Raw genomic sequence first — 25,559 nt, 5'->3', positions numbered from 1 at the left:
TATTCAAGTATTTTCTTGACTGTGGCTGCAAGCATTCAATGACCTATGAAACATGAATTTGTTGTTAGAAGTAGATTTTGTTCATCTTCAGCCCTGGAAGCCAATCATATTCCTCCTCAGCTCAATCTCCAAGTAAGATTGCAAAATGAGTAGTATGGTGATCACTCATTATTTGGTAATAATTTGGTTGCACTCCAGCAACAGTCAGTAGAATTCATAGATGCTCATGGTATGATGGAAATAATAGATTAATCCTTGGCAAGATATGTCCCTATGCCTTGTCCTACTTTGCGGTTGCAAAAAACTGGTCAGTCATGTGAGGTGGGGTGGGGGGAAAGATGGCTGCCCTGTCTTTCCTCTATGAGAAAGCCAATCACTTTCCATTAAGCCAGTTTGTGGAAAAAGCCAGTTTGTGGAAAAAGCCAAATAAGATATTCTTCAAGGTTAAGCTGAGACACCTGATTGAACCATACTGGTTAGGCATGAAGATGTATTTGAAGAAGCCATCTTTCTAAAAGTGTGTGAAGAAATGGTTCAATATGACTTTTGAGATTTAACTGAAATATGAGGCTTCATGGATTTTTCCATCTATGGTAAAAATCTATTATCTTTATGAGTCTGCCATTTAATCCTCAGTAGAAATTGCAAATTTTCTCAGAATAAATAAAATCCAACATGCAGAGTCCTAGTCCTGTAAAAAGAGAATACTGATAATCCATAATATCAAGATAAGGCTTCAAGGAAGAGACTTCCCCACCAGCAATAATACAGGTTTAACATGATTTTGAAGCATGAGCTAATGCTCTACCCGTTTTCATCTTAAAAGCCTCCCTCCCCCATAGCATTACATTGAAAGTAACCTTATGGCAACACGATACAAGTAATTCTCACTTAAGGACCAGTTGCTTAACAACCATTTGAAGTTAGAATGGATCCTCTCAAAAGTTATTAATGATCTGTCAAAAATACAACTGCTGCACCCTTCCTCCAGATGATCACATTTTTTGCCAGTTTCCAGCAAAAAAAAGTCCATTCAGGAAAATGGATTCACTTAATGACCATAAGAGTCACTTAATAACTGTGGTGACTCACTTTATGACTATTGTAAAATGGACATAAAATCAGGTCAGGTCATGTGATGACCTGCTTAATAACTGCAAAAGCTTATTATGGAAATTCTAGGGTCAATTCTGGTTGTTAAGGTTACCTATATATGCTTTAGATGAAAGAGATTTGGACAAGAAAGAAACTCTAATTTTTGAAACAGATTTAAAAAACCGAATTTGATATATTTGAAACATCTGTCCTCCTTTAACAGGATAGATTTATTTATTTTATTTATTTATTTAATTAAATTTTTATACCGCCCTATTCCCGAAGGACTCAGGGCGGTTTACAGGGCAGCATAAAATACAATATAAAAATAGTATAAATTAAAATAGATTAAATTACTTAAGCCCAATAATTAAAACAATATTAAAAGCTAAAACCCCTTCAGTCCAGGCCTGATAGATAAAAAAACCAGGTTTTCAGGTCCTGGTGAAATGAACGCAGATTGGGGGCGGTCCGAAGTTCCACCGGTAAATCATTCCAAAGGGCAGGCACGCCCACAGAGAATGCCCTCCCCCTGGGGATCACCCGCCGGCACTCCTTAAGGAGCTTGTTCTGAAATACAATTTATGTATTTCCATATTCAGAATTGATTGTACTGGCTCTTGCATATGGGGAAAAGCAATGTCCTTCCTTAGAGATCCAACTCTTAGGCTTGCGATCTCTTGTGTTCAGGCTGAAGTGTTATTCACTGTTGGTCTATTGCAATCTGCTTTGCAGAAAGCTGCCTGCAAAAATGATCTGAAAGCTATAGCTGCTCCAAAATTCAACACAACTGCTAATAGGTTGCGGCAATAATTGCCAGGAGACATCCAAACCCAAATCAAGATGCAGGTTTCAACTTATAAAGCCTTGTACTCCCAGTCCTAGCAAGGATTCATCTCTACAGCTGCTCCTAAGGGTTTCCAACCCAGCTGAGGCAAAAGGAGGAGAGATCCGGACATGCAGGCCCACTTTATGGATTATTTTGCCTATGAAATCTTTTTTTGTAAACCTATTAAAAAGCTATCCTGGTCTAATGAGATTTCAACATAGGAAGTGAGTCTAGATAGCCTTTGTAACCTGCTCGTTTGTACATCATGGTTCTATTTTTCATCCATTGCAGTTGGCTTTATCTTCCTTCATAGTGTAAATCACTCTGAGATTTCTGAAATAGGACAGTATGCAAATGTTTGTACAAATAAATAGCATTACACTGGTGGTGGTAGTTTGTCCCATGGGTAGGAGTGGAATAGTCACCTCCTGTTTAATACCTACAAAAAGCAGTCAGGAACGTATATTAATTGTTGAAGACAACCTGTGATGTTGGGAATGTTTATTTTCTGAGACAAGAATAGAAAACCCAACTCCCAAGAAATAATGCACTTAAAGAGCCATTAATTACTAACTAATTATGTCTATTTGTGTGGAATGGACAGAACAGTGCTCTGAGATGAAGTTGTCAATTAAAGTTGATAATTAAGAGACCAGGTGCATGTTTAATTTAATGAGATAAATTACCTGGCACCCTGGAGAAACTTATCTTACTTTTTACAGGGAACAAACCCGCATAAGGTTTGTTACACTTTTTATATCAAAGGCCATTTTGAAGAGGATAGAATATTTACATCAGATTGGGCTTAACTGTAGAGGTGACAACTTATTATGAATATGTCCTATTGTTTTCTTTGTATCTACTTGTATATTTGTTTTAGTTTTATACTTTTGATATGGTCAAATGACTTAATAAAAATCTTCTCTTCTCTTCTCTTCTCTTCTCTTCTCTTCTCTTCTCTTCTCTTCTCTTCTCTTCTCTTCTCTTCCCCCACTTCACAACTAATGCCTCCATGTACAACCTTTGTAGTGTCCCTCAGTCACCCTTTTCCCTTCTCTCTCTTCCCCACCCCTCTCCTCCTCTTCTCTCCTCTCCAAAATAAATATCTATCCAGATGCTATGTCTCTGGTGATGCATAATCATGTAGGTTAGAAGGTTTTCAGGCATTTCACTAATCTGGTAACGATGTAAGCTTGTTGCAGAAGAAAACTACTGTATGTCTGTGTATTAACTGAAAAGTCTTATTTTGTTAAACTGAATTCAAGATGTAATAATTTTTCTTTATCAAAAGAACCCTAATCTATTGGATGTTTGTACCTAAGCTGCAGCAATATTAAAAAATGTATTTATACCCAGACATTTTTTATAGGATCTCAATGTTTACTGTAAATATGGAATTTTAAAGAAAATCTAGTAGGCTGGGCCTTTTCTGATCAATTTCTTGAATATGAATCCTTAAGACTATAGAGAAAAAAGGAACTGATTAATCACATCTCATGGTTACATAGAAACTCCTTGCCAGGATGTCATTCAGACTTTTTTCTAGGATATTCCATTGATTTCCACTAAACATACTTAGTACCTCTTCCCATTCCATTTCTTTAAACCCTGAGAATTTTAATAGGCTTATTGATTTCTATCTGTTATGGATATTATGTTTGGCTACTCCTTTCCTAAATTTTAACAGCTAAAGCAATATGTCAAAGGAAGAGGAAAAGAAAGGAACTTTGCTACAATTACAATTGGTAGAGGTACCTATGGGGGAATGTAAAAAAAAAAGTTACTTCCTGAATGGATTGCTGCAATTGGGCTGTCTTTGAAGATGATCTGGAAGCTATGATGAGTCAAGAATGCAGAGGTGTGGACAGTTATGGATGCACTTCAGTATGCCAATTTTATTCCTCTGATCTCCCAGCTGCTCTGGCCCCCAGGGTGTTTCTGGGTAGAATTCAAGGTACTGGTTGTGACTCATAAAGTCTTTATGGCATGGGGCCATGTTATTTGAAGGAACACCTCTCCCAGTTTGTTTCTTTTTTTATTGAAAAGTTTTATCATACATTTTATATTTAACAATCCCCCCTACCCCTCCCCTATCCCTCCCTCCCTATCCCTCCCCCCCCCGACTTCCCAGAGCTAAGTACAAGGTATAAAAAACAAAAACAAAAACAATCATAAACATCCATATGCTAACAACCATAAACTCTAAAATCTATCTCTCTCTAGCTCATATAGGATAACTACAAACACTATTAATATAAAATATATTAAAAAAAGAGAAAAAAAAGAGAAAAGAAAGGAAGACTTATTCAAATGCTACATGAAACTTCTTAGTCCCATATTTGTTCTGGATATACTCAATCCATTTTCTCCACTCCATAACATAACATTCTTGCGAGTGATCTTTCAAATAAGCCGAGATCTTTGCCATCTCTGCCAGGTCAGAAACCTTTAAAGTCCATTCTTCTATAGTCGGCAGTTCCTCCTTCTTCCAATATTGACCTACTAAGAGTCTTGCTGCCGTAATTAAATTCAACATCAGCTTAGTGTCCACAACCGTAGCATCTGTAATTATTCCCAACAAAAAAAGTTGCGGACAAAACTTTATCCTTTGCTTAAAAAATCTTCTGCATATTCCACCAAATCTCCCAGTTTGTTTCTATGTGTCCCACCAGAAACAGGAGGGACATACTCTGGGTCCACTCAGTTAAAAATGCCATTTAATAGGACCTATAGAAGTTTTTTTCTGTTTTTTTCTTTATATTTTATGTTTCTAGACTGCTCATCTGCCTCAGGGAGAGGCTCCGGGTGATTGCAGTGCCTTTGCTCTGGAGCATGACATCCAATTCTTCAGATCGTTCTCCATACAGATTAACTATGGGAAAATAAAGGTCATGTATTTTTTTTATGTAATGTTTAACTCTCACGGGATACAAAACTGAAACAAGTGCCTTGTTTTAAATGCTTGAGATTTGTGTTGCATTTTTCAGAGAAGTGACATCTAGAAAACCTCTGTATGTACCAAATACTTTGAAGCTTTTGGAAGCCAAGATGCTGGCATGTGTCCTCTATAAATTGGACAAAGTTCAAACTGTTTTCGTAATAAAGTTATTTCAGGTAGCAAAATATATGCCTAATGCTGCTCTACCTTTGGAGGCTAGCATTATAAAAATCAAAACAATGGTACGGTACGTACATTCAGATATTGACAAAAATGATCTTTCAATCCCAAGATTTGATACAGATTGATTTTCTTGCCAACTACCTTGTTCAAAGTTACAATGGCACTGAAAAATAGCTTGACAACTAATGCCTCCATGTATAACCTTTGTAGTGTCCCTCAGTCACAGGATCACCATTAAAGTCAGTATGTATGCATTGTCTTGTACTGTATCTGTTGTTATCTCCCCCTCCTCCACTTGCAGAGCAGAGAGATTGGAGATGAAAAAAATACAAGGCAGTAAGCAAACACACAATAGAAAATATAAATGGAAAGGCATATGGGTACAACCAGCAGCCTGGAGTATGCTATGCAATTAAGTTGGCATATTCTCCAGTATGCGTCTGCTTATTTTTTTGTAATCCCTTTCCAATCTTTTTACTTTGTGAGGGATGGGAAAACAAGTCAGGCAAAGGAGAGATTACTTATAGAAATTCTTGTTGTAGTTGTTTTCTCATCATCCCCTTGGAGAGCAGAGAGATTGGAGAGAAAAAGAATTAACCAGCCGTTTACTGAGCACACTCAAAGCTGGTGGCATCTCCACCTTCTTTTGGTATGTATCCCTGCTTACTCTCCTGTGATTCCTTCTTCTCCAGTGGATGTAAATATAAGTAGTAACTCCCTTGTTAATTATCCCATGCCTGGAATGACCATTCCAAATAGTGGGGGACTGGTGAAAAATAAAATACAATCATAACCACTTGATGTAATGACAAAGCTCTGATTCCAATTGTGATCCCTAAAGAAGGACCACTTGTATACACTATCTTTCAGATAATTTTTAGACTTGGCGTTCTTGTATTGAATACACCAAAGTGTCATTTAAAGTTGTGGTAGGTTTTTTTGTTTGTTTGTGGGGGTTTGTGTTGTAGGGGAGGTTGGTGCCTTTGAACCAGTGTTGATTCTTAGCAAATAATTATAACTCTGAAATTTTGTGGCAAGATTTTCCATTGCCTGCTTTCTAGGACTGAGAGAGAGTAACTGTCCCAAGGTATGTCCCAGCTGGTTTTGTGCCTAAGGTGAGACTAGAATTCAGTCTCCCAAATTCTAGCCTTAACCACTACTCCAACTAGCGTTTTAGAGTTGCATTGGGACATAACGAATTTCATTTTAAAGCAGCATTGTATGCCTCGCCCAACAACAAACTTTGGAGGCCTTTATATTATTGTGGCTTAATATCCTACCATTGACAATGTTGGAAGGTAACTGCAAATGCCTTCTACTGAAAGACTTTGTCCATACAAAGATGGGACCATTCAATCATAGTGTTGTAGTACTGTACTGACATTTTTACTGCGAAAATTGCAATGAGCTACTGACACCTCTCAATCCATTTCCAGGATGGACGGAAGAATCCCATGTGCAGCTTCTTTTGGCAGATAAAGATCCCAAGATAACCCATGACATTGTATGGTTTATGTTGGTAGCCTGTAGAATTTGTGTGTTGTTGACAGCTACCGTAAGTAGGTTATGCTATAGTCCCTTTTGTCATTATAATTTTTATTACATATAACATTTTTATTTATTTATCTTGATGGTTTCTGGGTCAGTGACCTAGAGTAAAATTAGACTTGACTAGACTTGATCAGGATCAGTGAAAACAGCAACACTGAGTTTTGGGTTCCATTTTTGCAAGCTGATGGTAAAGTTTTTTTCCTCATTTACATCTGCTTCTTAGTATTCTCTTTGTAAGGATCTGTTTTCCTCTAGGTATTCCTTGCCATTTTGATGCTTGAATGTTCGCCTTCATTATTTCCTGTTCCTTCTGGCATAACTCATAGTTCTTTGTTTCACTGTCAACTATTCACACAGCTTGTAACACACCACACATTTCTGTTCCTCGCTGAACATATGTTGCTGTGGCAAACCTCTCAAGAACCCCTAGAGGATACCTGTCCTTCAGTTGACAATCAACAATAACAGTAGCAATGAAATATGTGTGTGTGAAAGAAAGAGAGATTATTGCTTCAGTTCATCCATCTTTAAAACAGGAGTGAAAAACATGACAGTTCTGGAGAAAACTGCTGCAGACTGGGCAATATGATAGAGCACTGATTACCCAGTTTGGGTAATGAAACATTTGCAAGAAAACAACCAAACTCAGAAAGCACCAAGAACCCATAATTTCAACCCTGAGCTACAAACATTCTTTATTAATGTGACTGAATCAGGATGTGCCAATCTTAAGTTTAAATTTCCAGAGGGTGAAGTGTTATTCTTGCCTGACAGTGTTTTTTTAATTTAGCCCAGTATGGCCAACTTTGGCATACTGCATCTGTTTATTCTTTCTTTGATATTCCTTTTTAAATTTGTTATTTCAGAAAAAAATATTCTTCCCAACAATTCACAGGACTTCATCAGCAAGTTTTACAAACTAAAACTGGATATGGGTAAGAATATGATTTCTTATGATGTGACTTCACTCTTCACCTGCATTCCAACAAGTAAAATCATGGTAGTGAAAAAAATGACTGCTACAAGATATCACATTAGGCAATAGAACTAATTTCAGCCCAGATCACATATATGCCATGTTGGATCTCTGTCTGACCGCTACCTCTTTTAAATACAATGAAGATTTCTACAGACAAAAACATGCCTGCACAGTGGATTCACCTGTGTCAATCTCTACATGGAAGAGGTAGAAACCAAAGCCCTAAACTCCTTCACAGGAATTCCACCAACTCACTGGTATAAGTATGTGGATGACACTTGGATCAAGATTAAAACTCAGAAAGTGGAAGTGGTTCACCAAATACATCAACTCTGTGGCCATATACATTAAGTTCACACATGAAGATGCCAAGGAAAACAGTCTGGCTTTCGTGGACTGTGCAAGCCTTAACATTGAAGTTTACAGAAAATCCCTACACACAGATTAGTATTTACATTTGGATTTTCACCACCGACTGGAACACAAAATGGGAGTGATCAGAACCCTACCACCAGGGCTGAAAGTTTGCTTACCAGTAAAGAGGAAAAAGAACTAAAACATTCAAGGAAACCCTCAGAACTTGTGGCTATCCCAAATGAATCTTCATCAAATGCAGAAAAAGATTCAGTAGGAGCTCCTCTATAACAGACAAAGAAGGGAACAACAAATGAAGCAACATTGTCATTCCATACAGTGCAGGAATATTTCAGGAGGATTTTCAGTCAACACAACATACATGAATATATTAAGGCAGAAGCTTGTCCACCCCAAGAATAAAATACCCAGATACAAACTGAGCAACATGATATACACCATACAATGAGGTGAGACATGTGCAGATCTGAACATTGGAGAAACAAAGCAACCACTTCACAAACACATAGTATAAAATAGGAGAACAAACCCATCAGGACAAGATTCAGTGGTCCATTTGTATTTGAAAGACAAAGGTCACTCTTTTGAAGAAGTAAAGTCCACTTTCTGGATAGAAAGAACCATGGATTTGAAAGAGGGGTAAAAGAGACCATGTAAGTCAGAACTGAACAGTCCTCCCTCACAGATGGGTAGGAGTACAACATCACCCATCTCCTGTCTCCAAAGTAATGCTTTCAGCAGTTCCAAGAAGATTCCACACCCATTTGCACTCTGATTCAGGTGATAGAAAAAACCCCCAAGTGGCCTCAGTGGCTCTTAGACAGAGTGCTAATAACCAGATGATTACAAAGAAATATAATCCTTCCGCCACCCCAACATTCTATCAGAACTAATCCTTCCATTCCCTCCCGCCATCCAGCCAAAACTGATGAAACAGCTTCTTCTTCCTCAAGGGAAAATCATAGTCCAGTTGCCTTTTGAAAAAAGCACCGTTGAGACTTGGATGATTGAGAACCTCCACAGACAGAAAAGAATGTGGTTGTTTGCTCCACTTTTAATGGAATTGTCTTCAGTTCACTATTTTTCCCTGGAAGCCCAGCAACCCCCATTTTCAGTGGTTGATAAAAATATTGGAGAACTTAAGAAATTAGGCATTTTAATTTGCCATTTTTTCTATAAGCAATCCATGACATCAGCATGCAACACATTAGTCACATTTTTTTCTTGCAGTTTTAAATTGAGATTGTTCAAAGGTTTAAAAATGTTGAAAGTTGATGCTGAAAGTTGAACCATTCTTTCTATAAATGCATTCTATAACCCCTTTCTTCCATTGCTTGAAGAAAAAAATTCTTTCATCTCAAAAGCATCCCTTTTGGAAGCCATCTATCATTATGCAACACATTGTTTCATGGTATATTCTAATAAAATACTGGAAAAATGTTTTGCATTTAAAGCATCGTTCTTTACAAAATTGAAGTACTGAGGCCAGTTTCAACAAATCACAGAGATTTGTTTTAGTAGCCAATATTTGTCTGATACAATGAGTCATGATTATAGCAGTTGTAATAATAATAATAATAATAATAATAATAATAATAATAATAATAATAATAATAATAATAATAATAATAATAATAATAATGATAATGATAATAATAATAATATTGGCAGGGAACCCTATACTATTTCAGACAAATGGTTATCCAGTCTCTCCTTAAAAACTTCCAGTGTTTGAGCATTCACAAGTTCTGGAGGCAGGTTGTTCCTCTGATTAATTGTTCTAACTGTCAGGAAGTTTCTCCTTAGTTCTAGGTTGCTTCTCTTCTTGATTAGTTTCCATCTATTGCTTCTTGTCTTGCCTTCAGGTGCTTTGGAGAATAGCTTGAATCTCTCTTCTTTGTGGCAACCCCTGATATATTGTCACCCCTTGTCCTTCTCTTCATTAAACTAGACATAGCCAATTTTAGCAACCATTCTTTATATATTTTAGCCTCCAGCCCCCTGATCATCTTTGTTGCTCTTCTCTGTACTCTTTCTATCTAGAGTCTCAACATCTTTTTTATATCGTGACCAAAACTGAATGCACTATTCCAAGTGTGGCCTTGTAAAGTGGTATTAAATCACGTGATCTTGATTCTGTCCATCTGTTAAGGCAGCCTAGCAGTCTGTTGACTTTTTTGGCAGCTGTAGCACACTGCTGGCTCATATTTAAGTGATTGTCCACTAGACTCCAAGATCCCTCTCACAGTTACTACTATTGAGCAAGGTACCTTCTATATTGTACCTGTGCATATGGTTTTTCTTGCCTAAATGTAGAACCTTACTTTTTTCACCATTGAATTTTATTTTGTTAGATAGCACCCAGTGTTCAAGTCTGTCAAGATCTGTCTGTATCTTGAGCCTATTTTCTGGAGTGTTGGCTATTCTTGCCAACTTGGTATCATCTGCAAATTTGATGAGTTCCCCATCTATCCCCTCATCCAAATCATTGATGAAGATATTGAAGAGCCGAGAACAGAGCCCTGGCGCACCCCACTACACACTTCTCTCCATGTAGATGCAGTTCCATTGAGGACCACATGCTGAGCATGATTGGTCAGACAGTTATAAATCCATCTGGTGGTGATGCTGTCTAACCCACATTTTTTATCTTATCAAGTATTAGGTTGTGGTGTACTTTATCAAATAGCCTTACTGAAGTCCAAGTAAATTATATCCATAGCATTCGTCTGGTCCACTAATTTTGTCACCTGGTCAAAGAATGCAATAAGATTTGTCTGGCATGTTGGCTTTTGGTAATGGCTTTGTTTGCCTCTAGGTGTTTTCTGATTCATTGCTTGATTATCTTTTCCAAAATCTTCCTAGGTATTGAGGTCAGGCTGATAGGTCTGTAGTTTCCTGGATCCAGTTTTTTTTTCTTTTCTGAAGATGGGAACTACATCAGCTCTTTTCCAGTCCTCTGGTAGTTCCCCAGTGCTTCAGGATCTTTGAAAGATATAGTTCCAGAAAATCTCTGAATTTAATGCCAAGTAACTCAGTCCCTTTCTTGGATGGATGCAAACCATCTCTTTTGTATATTTTTTAATTGGACCAACTACAGACATCATGAGTAATATAACCAAAGCCTTCCCCTTTACACCACTCCTTTAACCACATATTGAATTCTGCTATATGCTGGCCTTTTCCATTTTGTTCCTTATACACTGGTTAAACCCCTGAAAAAGTAAGCCTACAGCCTATTCTGCTAAGTTCCTGCCCTAAGCTCTGGAAATCATTCTGCACAGAGAGTACATCTTTTTGGGACAGATCATTAGTGCCAAGATGTACAATAGTATCCATATCACAGTCCTTGCTGGCATTCTTGCCTATCTTAAAAATACGCTTCTTGTCCCTGCTGGTAGTAGCACCTGGAAGACACCTGCCTCTTTCACAACTTCTATATCCTTTCCTAAATTTACATCCCTTATGAATGAATCACCAATTAGAAGGTGACTTCTCTTTTTGGATGCCTTGCTCTTCTTGCATGACAGATGTTTAATACCTGATTCACACTTTCCCCTATCCAAAATAAGTTCTTCCTCTCAGACCATTATCATCTGCTTATTTGAGTTATCATCATCACAACTACTTGACCTGTCTCCTTAGTGTTCCTATTAAGGTCAGCAAGGGCACTGTATCTGTTATGCAGGGACACAGTGAAAGCTTTGTGTTCATAGTTCACAGCGCTCACCCTGCCAGATCCCACGGTTGTCCACACTGCTCTTCTCCTGCAGGATCTTTGTGGTAGAGGGGGCTGATAGCACGGCAGCTCAATAGCGCAGAAGGGCTGAACTGCACACCTAATTTCTGCCTGAAAATCACAGATTATAGACTCTAGATAAATAATCTGTCCATCTAGACTAGTAATTTGTTTACAGATAGGACAGTATCCAAATTTGAAGAGTGGCTCAGTGGGTTAGGACGCTGAGCTTGTCGATCGGAAGGTCGGCAGTTTGGCGGGTCGAATCCCGAGTGTCGCGTAACAGAGTGAGCGCCTGTTCCTCGTCCCAGCTTCTGCCAACCTAGCAGTTCGAAAGCACGTAGAAAAATAGGGACCACTACAGTGGGAAGGTAACAGCGTTCCGTGCGCCTTTGGCATCTAATCATGCCGGCCACATGACCACGGAGATGTCCTCGGACAAGCGCTGGCTCTTCGGCTTTGAAACGGAGATGAGCACCGCCCCCTAGAGTCGGAAACGACTAGCACGCATGTGCGGGGGAACCTTTACCTTTTTATGAAAGACAGCTCCAAAACAAGTATTGCACTGAAGTAAGCCAGACATTCTGAAATAAAATGAAATCGCAATCCTGAATGTACTACTGCTGTTTTAGATTTTCTTTGCACACTCCAACCAGTTTTTCCCCATCAAAATCTATTCATTGTTTTAAAAATCAGAATTCATTTTGATAACATAAGAAATCTTTTATTTGTCTTTAATTCTTAACAAAAAGGATTTTCTTGAAAATTCCATCAAATATAAATAATAGACAATATTGTGCTATTTCCTCTGCTGAATCTGAAAAAGAGAAGTTTTGGTTCTATGCCTGAAATGGAAATTTTCCCAGCTGCTCATGGATTTCACTGAATTTTCAGGAAGTCAAATTTCTGTTTGCTTCTTTGTGCTTTGGGCCAAGCATGATATCAGCAGCTTTCAAGCAAAAATTCAGATGATTTTTTAAAAATATATTGTTTAATTTTATTGATTTTAACCAACAAGCAATGATAGTTTATAAGATACTTGTCCCACTTTGGCTGGAATTTGATGAAAAGTTCCAATAGTATTTTTCTAACATCATGTCTGTCAGATTTTGACACTGTGTACCAGAAAAATGCCATTGGCTTATTTTTCAGTTTGCTGTGGTTTATTGTAAGGGATTGCTCAATAAATTAGGTTTCATAGCATCATCCACTAAGCACTAAGTAGCATAATATCCACCGAGGAGAGTTCTTTTCAATGACATAAAGCAGATGTAATATATTCCTTTTGTCAATCAGGAAATAAATCAAATAAAGTAAATCTAGGCATTGTGAGTAAAATAAAGAAGCAGTTAATTTATAAGATGAGAATACATTAACGTTTAAATGATGAATGATGTGAAAACAGTCCAAAGGGGGAGGGGAACCAAGGAAATGAGATGCTCAAAAAATTAGACAGCATTAGATTTTAAGGTTATGCCTGTTAGAGGGAGGACATGAGAACAAAAAAAGCATGTTCTGCTTTTGCTCAACATCTGATAACCTTATGCAAGTTAAGTTAGAACTGCTAGTATTTGTACCTACTAGTACTAGAACAGACATCTACATAAGGTGATTACTAAAGCCACAAATGAAAAGTAGAAAACAGCACTCAGTGTTGTGGAACACCTGGTAAATTATTTCCTGTAACTAAAATAGAAACCTAACAGTGAATCTACCCTCCTCCCTGACATTTTCCATATATAGCCACAGGAAAAATACAAATTCTGGCAGACATCAATATCTGTTTTTCAATTGCTCTCTGAAATTCCAGACCACTTGTGAAACTTTGTGAAAGTTCAAATGGTTACTTGGAGGCAATCCAGCTTTATTCCAAAGGGTTCTACAATGCATCGAAAGGACCCCACAATTCAGGATCCTTTCAAGCATGAGATATATGCATGTATCTAAGCAAACCTTTCTTTTTATTTTTGCAAAACATATGTTATATCCAATAAATTTCCCCCTATTCAAGTTCACATATACATGCTATTAGATATTCTGAACCTATAACCTTATGAATCTAAAAACAATATTTGAACGTGTAATGTCGACTAGATTCAAATATTATGCTAAACCAACTGTAGATGCCTGCATTCTTGTTACTTAGCATGATATATGACCCCATCTAATTTTGAACAGTCTATTTTGTATAGAATCTAATTTATTTTACTAACATGTACTTGAAAAAACAAAGATATTCTGGTTGGAGTTTGATTTTTTTGCTTAGATCTTAGTGTATATGATCACTTCAGAATGAGCTGAAAAATTCAAATTGAAGTTTACTTGTGAGTCTTTATTAAATATATTGAATCATTAGTTAAACATCCTAAATAGGTCTGCAAGATTTCATGCTTTCATCAGAATGATAAAAATTGTGTCATGCCAATATGATATAGGATCCACCTCTCTTATGCATACATTTGATGTCATTACTTGAAGGTTCAGCTAATTATTTGTCCTGTATAAAAAAAACAAGTGGAGCTTTGATTAGCACCATTGCAACCATCACCTTGATGGTTTGGGCCATCTTCTGTGGATGCCCTGGAGTTTCTCTGAATAGCTATACTTTTAAAATGGACTGGTGCCCCCTCCACTTTCACAGTGTATTTTTGTTTTAACTGCCTATGTATTGAAACTGCCTATGTATTGAAACATTTATATGGTTTAATGCTTTTATCTTTTAATTGTACACCACTCAAGTTCTCAGTGAGTAGATGGGTGGTCTCCAAATGTGATACATAAAAAATAAAAATAAATAAAATAATAAATAAAATAAAAATGGGACTGACTAAATGAGCCTTTTTATATGTTTCCAGTAGAAATCATTGGACAATTTTTCTCTCTCTTATTTATTTATTGCTGATTGATTGTTTGATTGATTAAATTTATATGCCACCAATCTCACAGTTCAAAGTAATTCTGAACAGCTGATACTATCAATAATTAATGAGTGGAATGACTTGCCTCCAGAAATTGTGGGTGCACCAACACTGAAGGTTTTAAAGAAGAGATTGGACAAGGTACAACAATACAATGTGGTGTTAAGGTATTGTGCTGACTGTGGAGAGACCAAAGTTCACCACCTCCTCATCCATAGAAGCTCATGATGTGACAGCAACCTCTTAGCTTTCACCTCAACTGCTGCTGTGGGGGAAAATGGGAGGAGGGAATGTTGAGTATGCCATCTTGAGTTTTTGGATCAAATGTGACAGGATTTTCACATTTCTTTTGGTAAAGTCTTTATTTTTTGTGTTTTTTTTCCTTCAAAAACACTACACATCTCTGGTATTTTTAAAATGGTGTCATGCACAGATCATCGATATCATTATAGTTTGCTACAGATGCTGTTGTCATGGCCTTCAATTTTACAGAATTTGGAGAATAATGGAAAACCATCCTCTTTGGAAGGACTGTCTGTTGTCTTACCTGGTCAAGTCAAGGAAACTGTCCTATCTTTGAACTTCCAGGTCTAACTAGTTAACCAGAAATTATTTGTGACTGTCCCCACTTCCTATTGATTCTGTGATGATGGAGGAAAATGATGACAATGTATAGTAGTTTTTGCCAATTATACCAATGATTTTATGGGAGATAGTTCTGAGTGGTGTAAAACTGAACTCCATGTATTTAAACCTCTCAAGAAAAGCTTCATTCATCAAAAGCTTTTGGTGAAATCATTCTGTCATATTAAAAAGTAGGAGATTGGCATATTTACAACAACATTAAGCAGTGTCATGTCAAGAACATTTTTATAATATTTTTTCTGGCCATCAAAGCATGAGAAAAATGTGCAACCTGAACAAATATTGCACTTACTACATTCTAAAAAATCACCAAGGGATTTCTTCTGTCTTTCATTTTTAACATAATACATATTTGTATCATCCAAAAATTCATGCCCATAGTGTTTTATGGTGGACTGCATGACAGAACCAAATTCCCACAGTAAATCTCCCATGCCAATTCCTGATATATTAAATAATTTCAAGGGCTATACTTAAGAAAATGCCTTAAATATTAACAAATATTGCAATAAGAAATAATTTATTTCTCATCATCATGGCTGCCAATGGATTTTCAGACTGCTGTCCTAAGACACTTTCTGAGCATGAGCATAGTTCTTTTAAAAAAAAAACCCTCCAGTAGGTCATCTGAAATATAAATAAGAATGACTGAGCTTTGAAATAAACCCAATAGAAACTTGTAAATTTGGGGTTAGAGAAACATCCAAGTGTTACTTCTTCAATGGCACAGTCTGTCTATTGTTGAGCTATTTTAAGATTTAGGAAGTTTTTGATTTACTGTGCGATTTAATTTAATTTACAAATTCAATACTTGTTTTTCAATAGACGGTAACACTCCTTCCTCTTCTTCTCAAAAGCTGCAGATTGTATAGTATAAAGCTAAAGGCAATCAATCCCATTTGGCCATTTCTCAGTATAAATGATCTTTTAGCATTTATATTTCAGAGATAATTCTAATCTATTTCATCAGGTGTGATAGTGTGCTGGTAGAGAGAAAAAAGTATGGGAAAGGTGAAAAAAGTTCAATTCATTGATCCAGCGGGATTGATCACTATTAACCATTATAAGACTAACACGTCATTTGTGCAGAGACCATAAGCAGCCTTATGGTAGCAAATGTCAGCAGACTGGACCTAAAGAGGAAATGTACTGAAATAATAGTGAAACAAATGTATTCTTGTCCTTAGAACAGACGCTGATCAAGGAAGCCATAATCCTGTTAGCGTAACTACACGTATTCCCCGGCGACTGTCTTAAAGCAAACATAGTCTTGTCCTTAATGCAGATGTTGATTGGGATAACCATATCCTGTCTGTGAAACTACACATACTGCAAGTAATTTTCTTCTGTAAACTGTCTTCAGATAAGAATGTGTAGAATATTAACCACATAAGTAACAATGTATAACAATGTATAACTAAGAATTAGAGGTGTATAAATATGTCTGTTCATGAGCCCTTCGGGGTTCAGACCTTTTGCTTTGTTTAAGCCTTCTGAACCTGCGCATTAAACCTTTCCTTTCTTGAAGAGCTGGCGTGAGTCTCTTCTTTCTACAACAGACCTAAGTATGAATAATTTGTCTTTAAGCAGACCATATTACAGGGTCTGTAATTATCCTAACATCATCAAAATGTGTTGGGAGTGCAACTTATAGTGCTTAGCTGGTATGGCCATCAAACTAATAATTCTAACATATCAGGAGTACAGATCATTGTGCGGATGGCTGTTGGGACCATCAGTTTGAGGGAAGGATGTTATAGGTCCTCACTCTCCCTCATATTGTGGACCCTCTTTCTCAGGTATCACTCCATGGCAGTAACTGAATACAAGGGTTACCTCTTATCCAACTGCTGGAACTAACAAACCTGCACTGCTTGAAAGAGTAGTCAAAATCAGGCTCTATCCGTCTTGAATTCAGGCACTCTGCTGTCATCCTGAATCTTTAAAGTTGTGTTTCTACTTGTCAGAAATGTAGATATCAATTTGTAAACCTTAAGCTGTTCTTGTTGTTTTACATTAGCACCAACAGCACTGGAGAGTATTCCCCTTGCAAATTAATTTTAGAGCACATTCATGTGTGTTTTTGAGCAGAATAGTGACCAGATGTCTTGAAACGCCTGTAGCAATGCAAAGTCACTTCTTTGACCCAGAAGAAATCTGGGCCAGGTTTCCAATATGCTCTGGTTTGTGATGGGTGGCTGGTTTGCCAAACTGTTCAACTCTCTTTTTCTGCTGCTTCAGTGAGCAAGGAAATCTCTTCCACCCCCACCACGCCACCCCGTTTTTTCTTTCCTGCTACTAATCTCAGTGTGGTGACCAGAAATACAAGGTCATGCAGCAAATTTCCACAATCAGGGAGTGATAAAGGTAGAAATAACGGTATTTAAGAACACTTTATGCTTTGACTCTGAAAAATATATAACAAAATGAAGAAGTTCACTCCTGCAAGCATTGACGTTTAATTGCCCAACTTCACTGTTGTGCTATACATCAAGGAGAAAAACGGATAAAGTGTTGTGAGATTTTTTTTAAAGAATTATGGCTTATGTTTCTCTCAATATGCTTACCTGATTCTAAACTTAAAAATAAGTAAGCTTGCAAATTCAATTGGTCCCCCAAAAGTCACTTCCAGATTGCAATCCAAAGGAAGTAGATGGATACTGGATTAAAAAATAAAAGAAGACATTTTTTCAGTATAGGAATATGAATTAGCTACTTGTTTTTTAAAAGTTTTAAAAATATTCATAATAGATAACTTTTTTAGATTGGTAGTGTCTTTATCTAAAATCAAAGTGTGTGTGTGTGCTGTTCCTAATAACACTTCTGCAAACTAATCTGAATGTATATGTCCTCTTCATTGGTGGCATTTCTGTTTTTATCTTACACACCATATTTAGGCAAATAATTTTGCAATAGAAAATAGCACATTTTCTCTTTCTTTCAGCCACAGTTGCAAATGTTCTTTCTACCCCTAGAGGTCACTATGATCCAACTTGTTTAATTCAAACTCTGGCAGAAGTCCAATGGATAAGGACTGTATTCATTAGCACAAGATAACTTCCTATAGAAGCTATTTGAGTGTAAAATCTGCAGGCATTTTATAACTTGTCACATATTCCTAGCTTTGCTTCCCAAACTGTTGAAGCTTGCAATTACGCCCCCCACCAGGTACTTTTCTCTTGTGACCTGAAGCAATGAGGAGCTGGGTCGGGGATTTCTTGGTTCAGAAAACTAAATCTGTACACTAAATGATTGGGTTGTGTGTGTGTGTGTGTGGGGGGGGGGGGTTAATTGATTTTTTAAAATCACCATTGATTTGTATTAGTTTTTATAGAAGACATGGTTACTTCTGTATAGCCAAAAGTAGTTCAGAATCAAACAGGTTTGCATCATATTTCTATGCATGAATGTAGTATGTTAATTTTACTGCACTTAAATATACATTTCATATTTCCACTAGTGATTTCTGACCTTTAGAACTCTCCTATACTTTTTCTACCTATATAAAAGGTAAGGGGGCAAGATTTCCATTGTGGTAGTGGGAGATGCCAAAAGACACATTGCTTGAAGTCATTAATGGCCATATAGCCAAAGAGATGGACGAATTCCCATCTTGTTTTCCTTTATTTATTCATTGTGGCACACCAGAGCTCAAAGATGGCATGTTAAAAATCAACTTTCTATGATACCTTTCTCTGGAGCATTATTCTCACTGAGACTTTTTACAGTTATTATGACCATTGTATAATTATTGCTGGTTGCTCAGAATACAATATTTTATACAAGTGATAAACACACAACCAACTGTGTTTGAATGGAATAATTTTTCAGCACAGGACTTTGTCATGGCAAAAGATTCTTTTCACCCCTTTTAAACTCCTGAAATAAAAAAGAGGAGAAATAATAACTTCTCAACATTCACATAAAAGTAATTTGGTCTTCATTCAATTCATCTTTACAAACTATAGATTGCATTTTATCTATTTTCCAAAAAATATCATCTTCCTTACTTTTCTTCCATCCGTAGGTTGGGATATAATGTTCTAAAATCTGTGTTCGTTTATTTATGTTACCTACCGGGGGTAAATATTAACATTTAATATGTTTTTGTTCCATTTACAGTACACTGCATTATATGTCGGATTTAGTTCCAGCCAAAGTGCCCCATTACCACCATCACACACACAAAAGGCGCTTGTCTTCAATATATGGGAATTGGGAAGAAATATAAAAATAACCTGGCCTCTTCTAGGGGTGTAAGAAGTACTAAAAATACAGAGGGTTCAGAAATCAAATTTGCCCTGCTCAGATGTTGAGTCTGACCCAGTCCCCTCCAATTCAACCACTATCATCTGGTTTTTAACTTTTTTTTTTATTTTCTGAAAGGAAAAAAAAGAGCAATGCCCAATAATGAAAATAGAGTAGAAATAGAAATATATATAATAAACATAACACAACACAACACAACACAGTACAGTACAGTACAGTACAGTACAGTACAGTACAGTACAGTATAGTATAGTATAGTATAGTATAGTACAATATAGTACAGTATAATATGGGTAGGAAAGGCCTCATATGTAATGTCATTTTCCATCAATCTAAGTGCCAATGGATACATTTTGCTTTATAACGCCTTGATTCCTTGTCAGGAGTGACATGTGGAACACTTTATATTCTGCTGAGAAGATGATGGCTTCAAATGACATAGATTCACCCTGGAGAACATGGGGTGGCATTGAAATGCAGTTCTGTTGAAAAAATCCATTGCGATATTGTGCCTATTCAATTTCTTCTCATTCAGTTTTGTTCCCCCCGCCCATTCCCAACATTTGATGACCACTGAGCACATCTCATTTTCTTTGGAAAATTTGGGTTTTGCAATAGTGGCAAATTTGGGTTTTGTCCACTTTACTGATTATTACCAACCTGAAGATTTTTCCTAGTTCTGCATTCCTTGGACTTCTTCAAGACTGTTGATCGGCATGGATACATTAGCAATATAATGACTTGTATCATAAATAGAGGGAATTCATCAAAAATACAAGAAGCTATTGGCAGAAGAGGTCAGATGTTTTAATTGGCTAAAGCAATTGGGAATATTTAAAAATCTTTCCTGTGTATCTTTTCTTTTGTAATAGTTCCTTGTTCACCTAGAATCAGTTTGATACCGGTCACTGTATGATGTGAAAGTAGATTCAAAGATATTCTATACATTTTTGGAATCAAGAGTTGTAATAGAAAAACCAGAAATATTTAACATAGGAACCTGGCTATTCTTCTGCTTCTATTAAGACTTAAATATAGATTTTATTTCTGAAGGATAGTCATAAATTTTTTTGTGATATCATTATCTGGACTATTTTCCCCAACCTGGTGCCTTTTAGACCTGCTTTGACTACTGCACTCAGCATTCTGAACTGGCATAGGAGTAATAATACAAACACCTTGGAAGATGTCAAATTAAGGTAGGATGAACAGAACTGAGAAGTCAGACAGCCACATTCCAAGGGTAGGAAATAGTTTCACAACTGCAAGCAGAAAGTGGAGTTTGTGAAATGCAAATAAATAACATGAACTGTCAAAACACTAGACAGCTATGCCAATTAACAACACATTTCTTAACATTTGTACTCCTAATTAACCTGATATATATCAGATTTCCAAATAAAACACTCTCAAATCATTATATACTGTATTGTTAATATGATTACCCTGTTAACTCTCATGTATCATCTTATGTGAAGATGTCACTGTGTAACCAGCAGAGGGCTTCCAGTATCTAAAACCTATGTCCTTTTCAGTCAAACTAATAATTTTGCTTTTTAGTTCTAGTGGATGCTAATTGCCATGGCACTTCCACAGCCTCAAACTGATATACCTCTCAGACTACAAGGTAACTCTACTTGCCAGCTTATTGGAGAAATTAGATTTGGTAGTTTAGATCCATTAATAGCTTTGGGAAATACCATGTCATTCATGAAACAACCTTGATAACTAAATATGGTATTTTAAGGCCAACTTATCCTATAATAAATCTGTCTGGAAAATGAGCAGGAAGAAGAAACAATCACAGCCCCTGTTAACATTCTATAAAGTTATTATGACTAGAGATTTAAAGGCTGGGAAACTTTAGGATTGAGGGAAGAGCACTGGATAATAAGTATGATGACTGTGGGTTAAGGAGAAGTAGGTGGAGGAGCACAGTAGCGGCCCACGCACCTAACAGCGCACGAATCGTATAACAAAATCAAAAATAGTAGTGGTACATTCAGGGCAAGTATATCTGAGATTCCTTTCATCTCAGCATGTCTGGCTTAGTTCAGTGCAACACTTGTTTTGCAGCAGTCTTTCGCAGCACTCTTTTCAAACTGGGAAACTGTCCTATCTGTACACAAATTACTAGTCTACAAGGACAGATTATTCATCTAGGGTCTGTAATCTGCGCTCTTCAGGCAGAAATCAGGTGTTCAGTTCAGCCCTCCTACTCTACTGAGCCTCCACGCTATCAACCCCCTCTACCGCAAAGATCCTGTAGGAGAAGGGCAGTGTGTACAACCGTGGGATCTGGCAGGGTGAGAGCTGTGAACCATAAACCCAAAGCTTTAGCTGTGTCCCTGCATAACAGATACAGTGCCCTTGCTGACCTTAACAGGAACATTAAGGAAACAGGTCAAGGTAATTATGATGATAACTCAAATAAGCAGGGGACCATGGTCCGAGATGAACTTGTTTTTGACAGGGAGAAGTGCGAATCAGGTATTACACATCAGTCATGCAAGAAAAGAGAAGCCACCTTCTGGTTGGTGATTCAATTATAAGGGATGTAAATTTAGGAAAGGATACAGAGGTTTCAAAAGAGGTCAAGTGTCTTCCAGGTGCTACTGTCAGTAGGGACAAGAAGCGTATTTTCAAAATAGTCAACAATGCCAGCAAAGACTGTGATGTGGATGCCATTGTACATCTTGGCACTAACAATCTGTCCCAAAACAATGTAGTGTCTGTGCAGAATGATTTCCAGAGCTTGGGGCAGGAACTCAGCAGAATAGGCTGTAGGCTCACTTTTTCAGAGGTCTTACCAGTGTATAAGGAGCAAAATGGAAAAGGCCAGCATATAGCAGAATTTAATATGTGGCTAAAGGAGTGGTGTAAAGGAGAAGGCTTTGGTTATATTAATCACGATGTCTGTAGCTGGTCCAACGAAAAAATGTACAAAAGAGATGGTCTGCATCCATCCAAGAAAGGGACTGAGTTACTTGGCAATAACTTCAGCTTTTCTGGAGGAATATTTAAACTAAATAATGGGGACAGTGAGTTAATTGATACAGAACATCACTGTCCCTGGCAATCTAAGAAAATAGGGGAACTCAGGCACCACACAGGTTATGTAGAAAGTAAACACAGGGTCAGTCATAAAGGACTCAAATGTCTATACACCAATGCACAGAGTATGAACAGTAAGCAGGGTGAACTAGAAATTCAGGTAAATGAGGGCGGATATGATATTGTTGCCATTATGGAAACATGGTGGGATGAAACCCACAAATGGAACACACAGCTAGAGGGATTTAAATTATTTAAAAGAAACAGACTAAACAAAAGAGGAGGTGGAGTTGCTCTCTATATAAGAAATAACTTTATCTCTACAGAAATAGAGCACAACAATGATGAAAACTGTAAACTTGAATGTATTTGGGTCAATATAAAAGGGGAAAAAATGACATTGCCATAGGTGTATACTATAGGCCGCCCAACCAAGCAGAGGAAATAGATGAACTTTTTACTAGTCAGTTAACTAAGGTATGTAGGAAGCGCATCACAATAGTAATGGGGGACTTTAATTACCCTGATATCAACTGGGAGACAAATTCTGCACCAAGTGGAAGATCTAACAGATTCCTGACAAACCTAGCAGACAACTTTCTCTCCCAAAGAGTAGAGAAGGGAACTAGGGGATTAGCCATATTGGATTTAATTCTCACTAACAGAAATGAAATGATAGAAAGTGTCGAAGCCACAGGAACCTTTGGTGGAAGCGATCATGCAATATTGAAATTCAACATTATGGAAGCACAAGAAATAGAATACAGCCAAACTAGAGTCTTGGACTTTAAAAGAGCTAATTTCAATAAACTTAGAGAGACCTTGGGAAGAATTCCATGGATGAGAATCCTAAAGGGGAAAACAACTCAAGATGATTGGGAAATTTTGAAAAGTGAGATAATAAAGGCCCAGTCTAGCACAATACCAACAAAGAAGAAAAATAACAGCTTTCAAAAGGAACCAGCATGGCTGCATAAAGAACTCTCTGATAAACTGTATAAGTATAAGAAGTGGAAAGAGGGGCACATAACTAAGGCAGAATATCAGCAAACAGCCCGTGCCTGCAAAGATGAAGTGAGGGAAGCTAAGACTCAAAATGAACTAAGGCTTGCGACCAAAGTCAAAAATAACAAAAAAAGCTTCTTTCAACATGTAAGAAACAAGAAAAAAGTTAAGGAAATGATTGGTCCATTAGTGGGGGAAAGTGGCAAGAAGGTGACAAGCAACACGGAGAAAGCAGAACTATTTAACTCATTTTTTGCATCTGTCTTTACACAAAGGGAAAAAACAGTCCAACCTACCAAAACCCGTGCCATAAAAAACAGAATAGAAATGCAAGTTAAGATAGGCAGGAAAATGGTAAGTGAGCACCTGTCCAGCCTAGACGAGTTCAAATCACCAGGACCAGATGGATTACACCCCAAGGTTCTCAAGCAACTGGAAGACGTGATCTCAGAACCACTGAACTATATTTTTCAAAGATCCTGGAGCACTGGGGAACTATCAGAGGACTGATGTAGTTCCCGTCTTCAAAAAAGGGAAAAAAATAGATCCAGGAAACTACAGACCTATCAGCCTGACCTCAATACCTGGGTAGATTCTGGAAAAGATAATCAAACAACAAATCAGCGAACACCTTGATGTGAACAAAGTTATCACTAAAAGCCAACATGGGTTTGTCAAAAACAGATCATGCCAGACAAATCTTTTTTTTATTGAAAAGTTTTAAAATACATTTTATCTCTAACAATCCCGCCTTCCCCCACCCCTACCTATCCCTCCCTACCCCTCCCCCCCTCCCCCCTCCCCCCCCGACTTCCCAGAGCTAAATACAGGGTATAAAAACAAAGAACAATCATAAACATCCATATGCTACCAACAATAAATTCTTAAATCTATTGCTCTCTAGCTCATATAAGATAACTACAAGCAATACTAATATTTCATATAAAAAAAAGAAAATAGAAAGGAAGACTTATTCAAATGCTAAATGAAACTTTTTAGTCCCATATTTGTTCTGGATATAATCAATCCACTTTTTCCACTCCATAATATAACATTCTTGCGAATGATCTTTCAAATAAGCCGAGATCTTTGCCATTTCTGCCAGGTCAGAAACCTTTAAAGTCCATTCTTCTATAGTCGGCAGTTCCTCCTTCTTCCAATATTGACCTATTAAAAGTCTTGCTGCTGTAATTAAATTCAACATCAACTTAGTGTCCACAACAGTAACATCTGTAATTATACCCAACAAAAAGAATTGCGGACAAAACTTTATCCTTTGCTTGAAGATCTTCTGCATATTCCACCAAATTTTTATCCAAAAAGCCTTGACCTTTTTACAGGTCCACCATATGTGAAAATATGTTGCATCTTCGCCACCACACCTCCAGCATTTTGGCTGATAATTCGGATACATACTTGCAAGCTTTTTAGGATCTAAATGCCATCTATAAAACATTTTATAAAAGTTCTCTCTTAGGTTTTGAGCTTGTGTAAATTTTACGTTCCTCACCCAGATCTTTTCCCACGTGTCCATTGTAATAACTTCTTGGATGTTCTGGGCCCATTTTATCATACAATCTTTAACAAGTTCTGTTTCTGAGTCAATTTCTATCAATGCAAGATATATCCGTTTGATATGTGCTGGACCCTGATTTCTAATTTGCTTTATCAAATTTTCATCAGTCATTGCAAAACCAGTTTTCTGATCTTCTTTCCACCTGGCCCGTAACTGAGTATATTGAAACCAAGTTTGAACAATCTTCTCATCTCGCAAGAGGTTGTACGATTTTAAACACCATACACTTCTTTCCAAGCTTAAAATCTCCTTATACGTAGTCACATCATGTTTAAAACCAACATTTATGTTTTCTATTGCGTGTTTTGGAATTGCCCACAATGGCATCTTACAGTCTAACTTATGTCTATACTTCTTCCAAACTCTCAACAATGTCTGTCTTAAAATATGTACTTTAAACACA

The sequence above is a fragment of the Vipera ursinii genome (assembly GCF_947247035.1).
Source record: "Vipera ursinii genome assembly, chromosome: Z".
NCBI classification, from domain to species: domain Eukaryota; kingdom Metazoa; phylum Chordata; class Lepidosauria; order Squamata; family Viperidae; genus Vipera; species Vipera ursinii.
Note: the sequence above shows the minus strand (reverse complement) of the source record.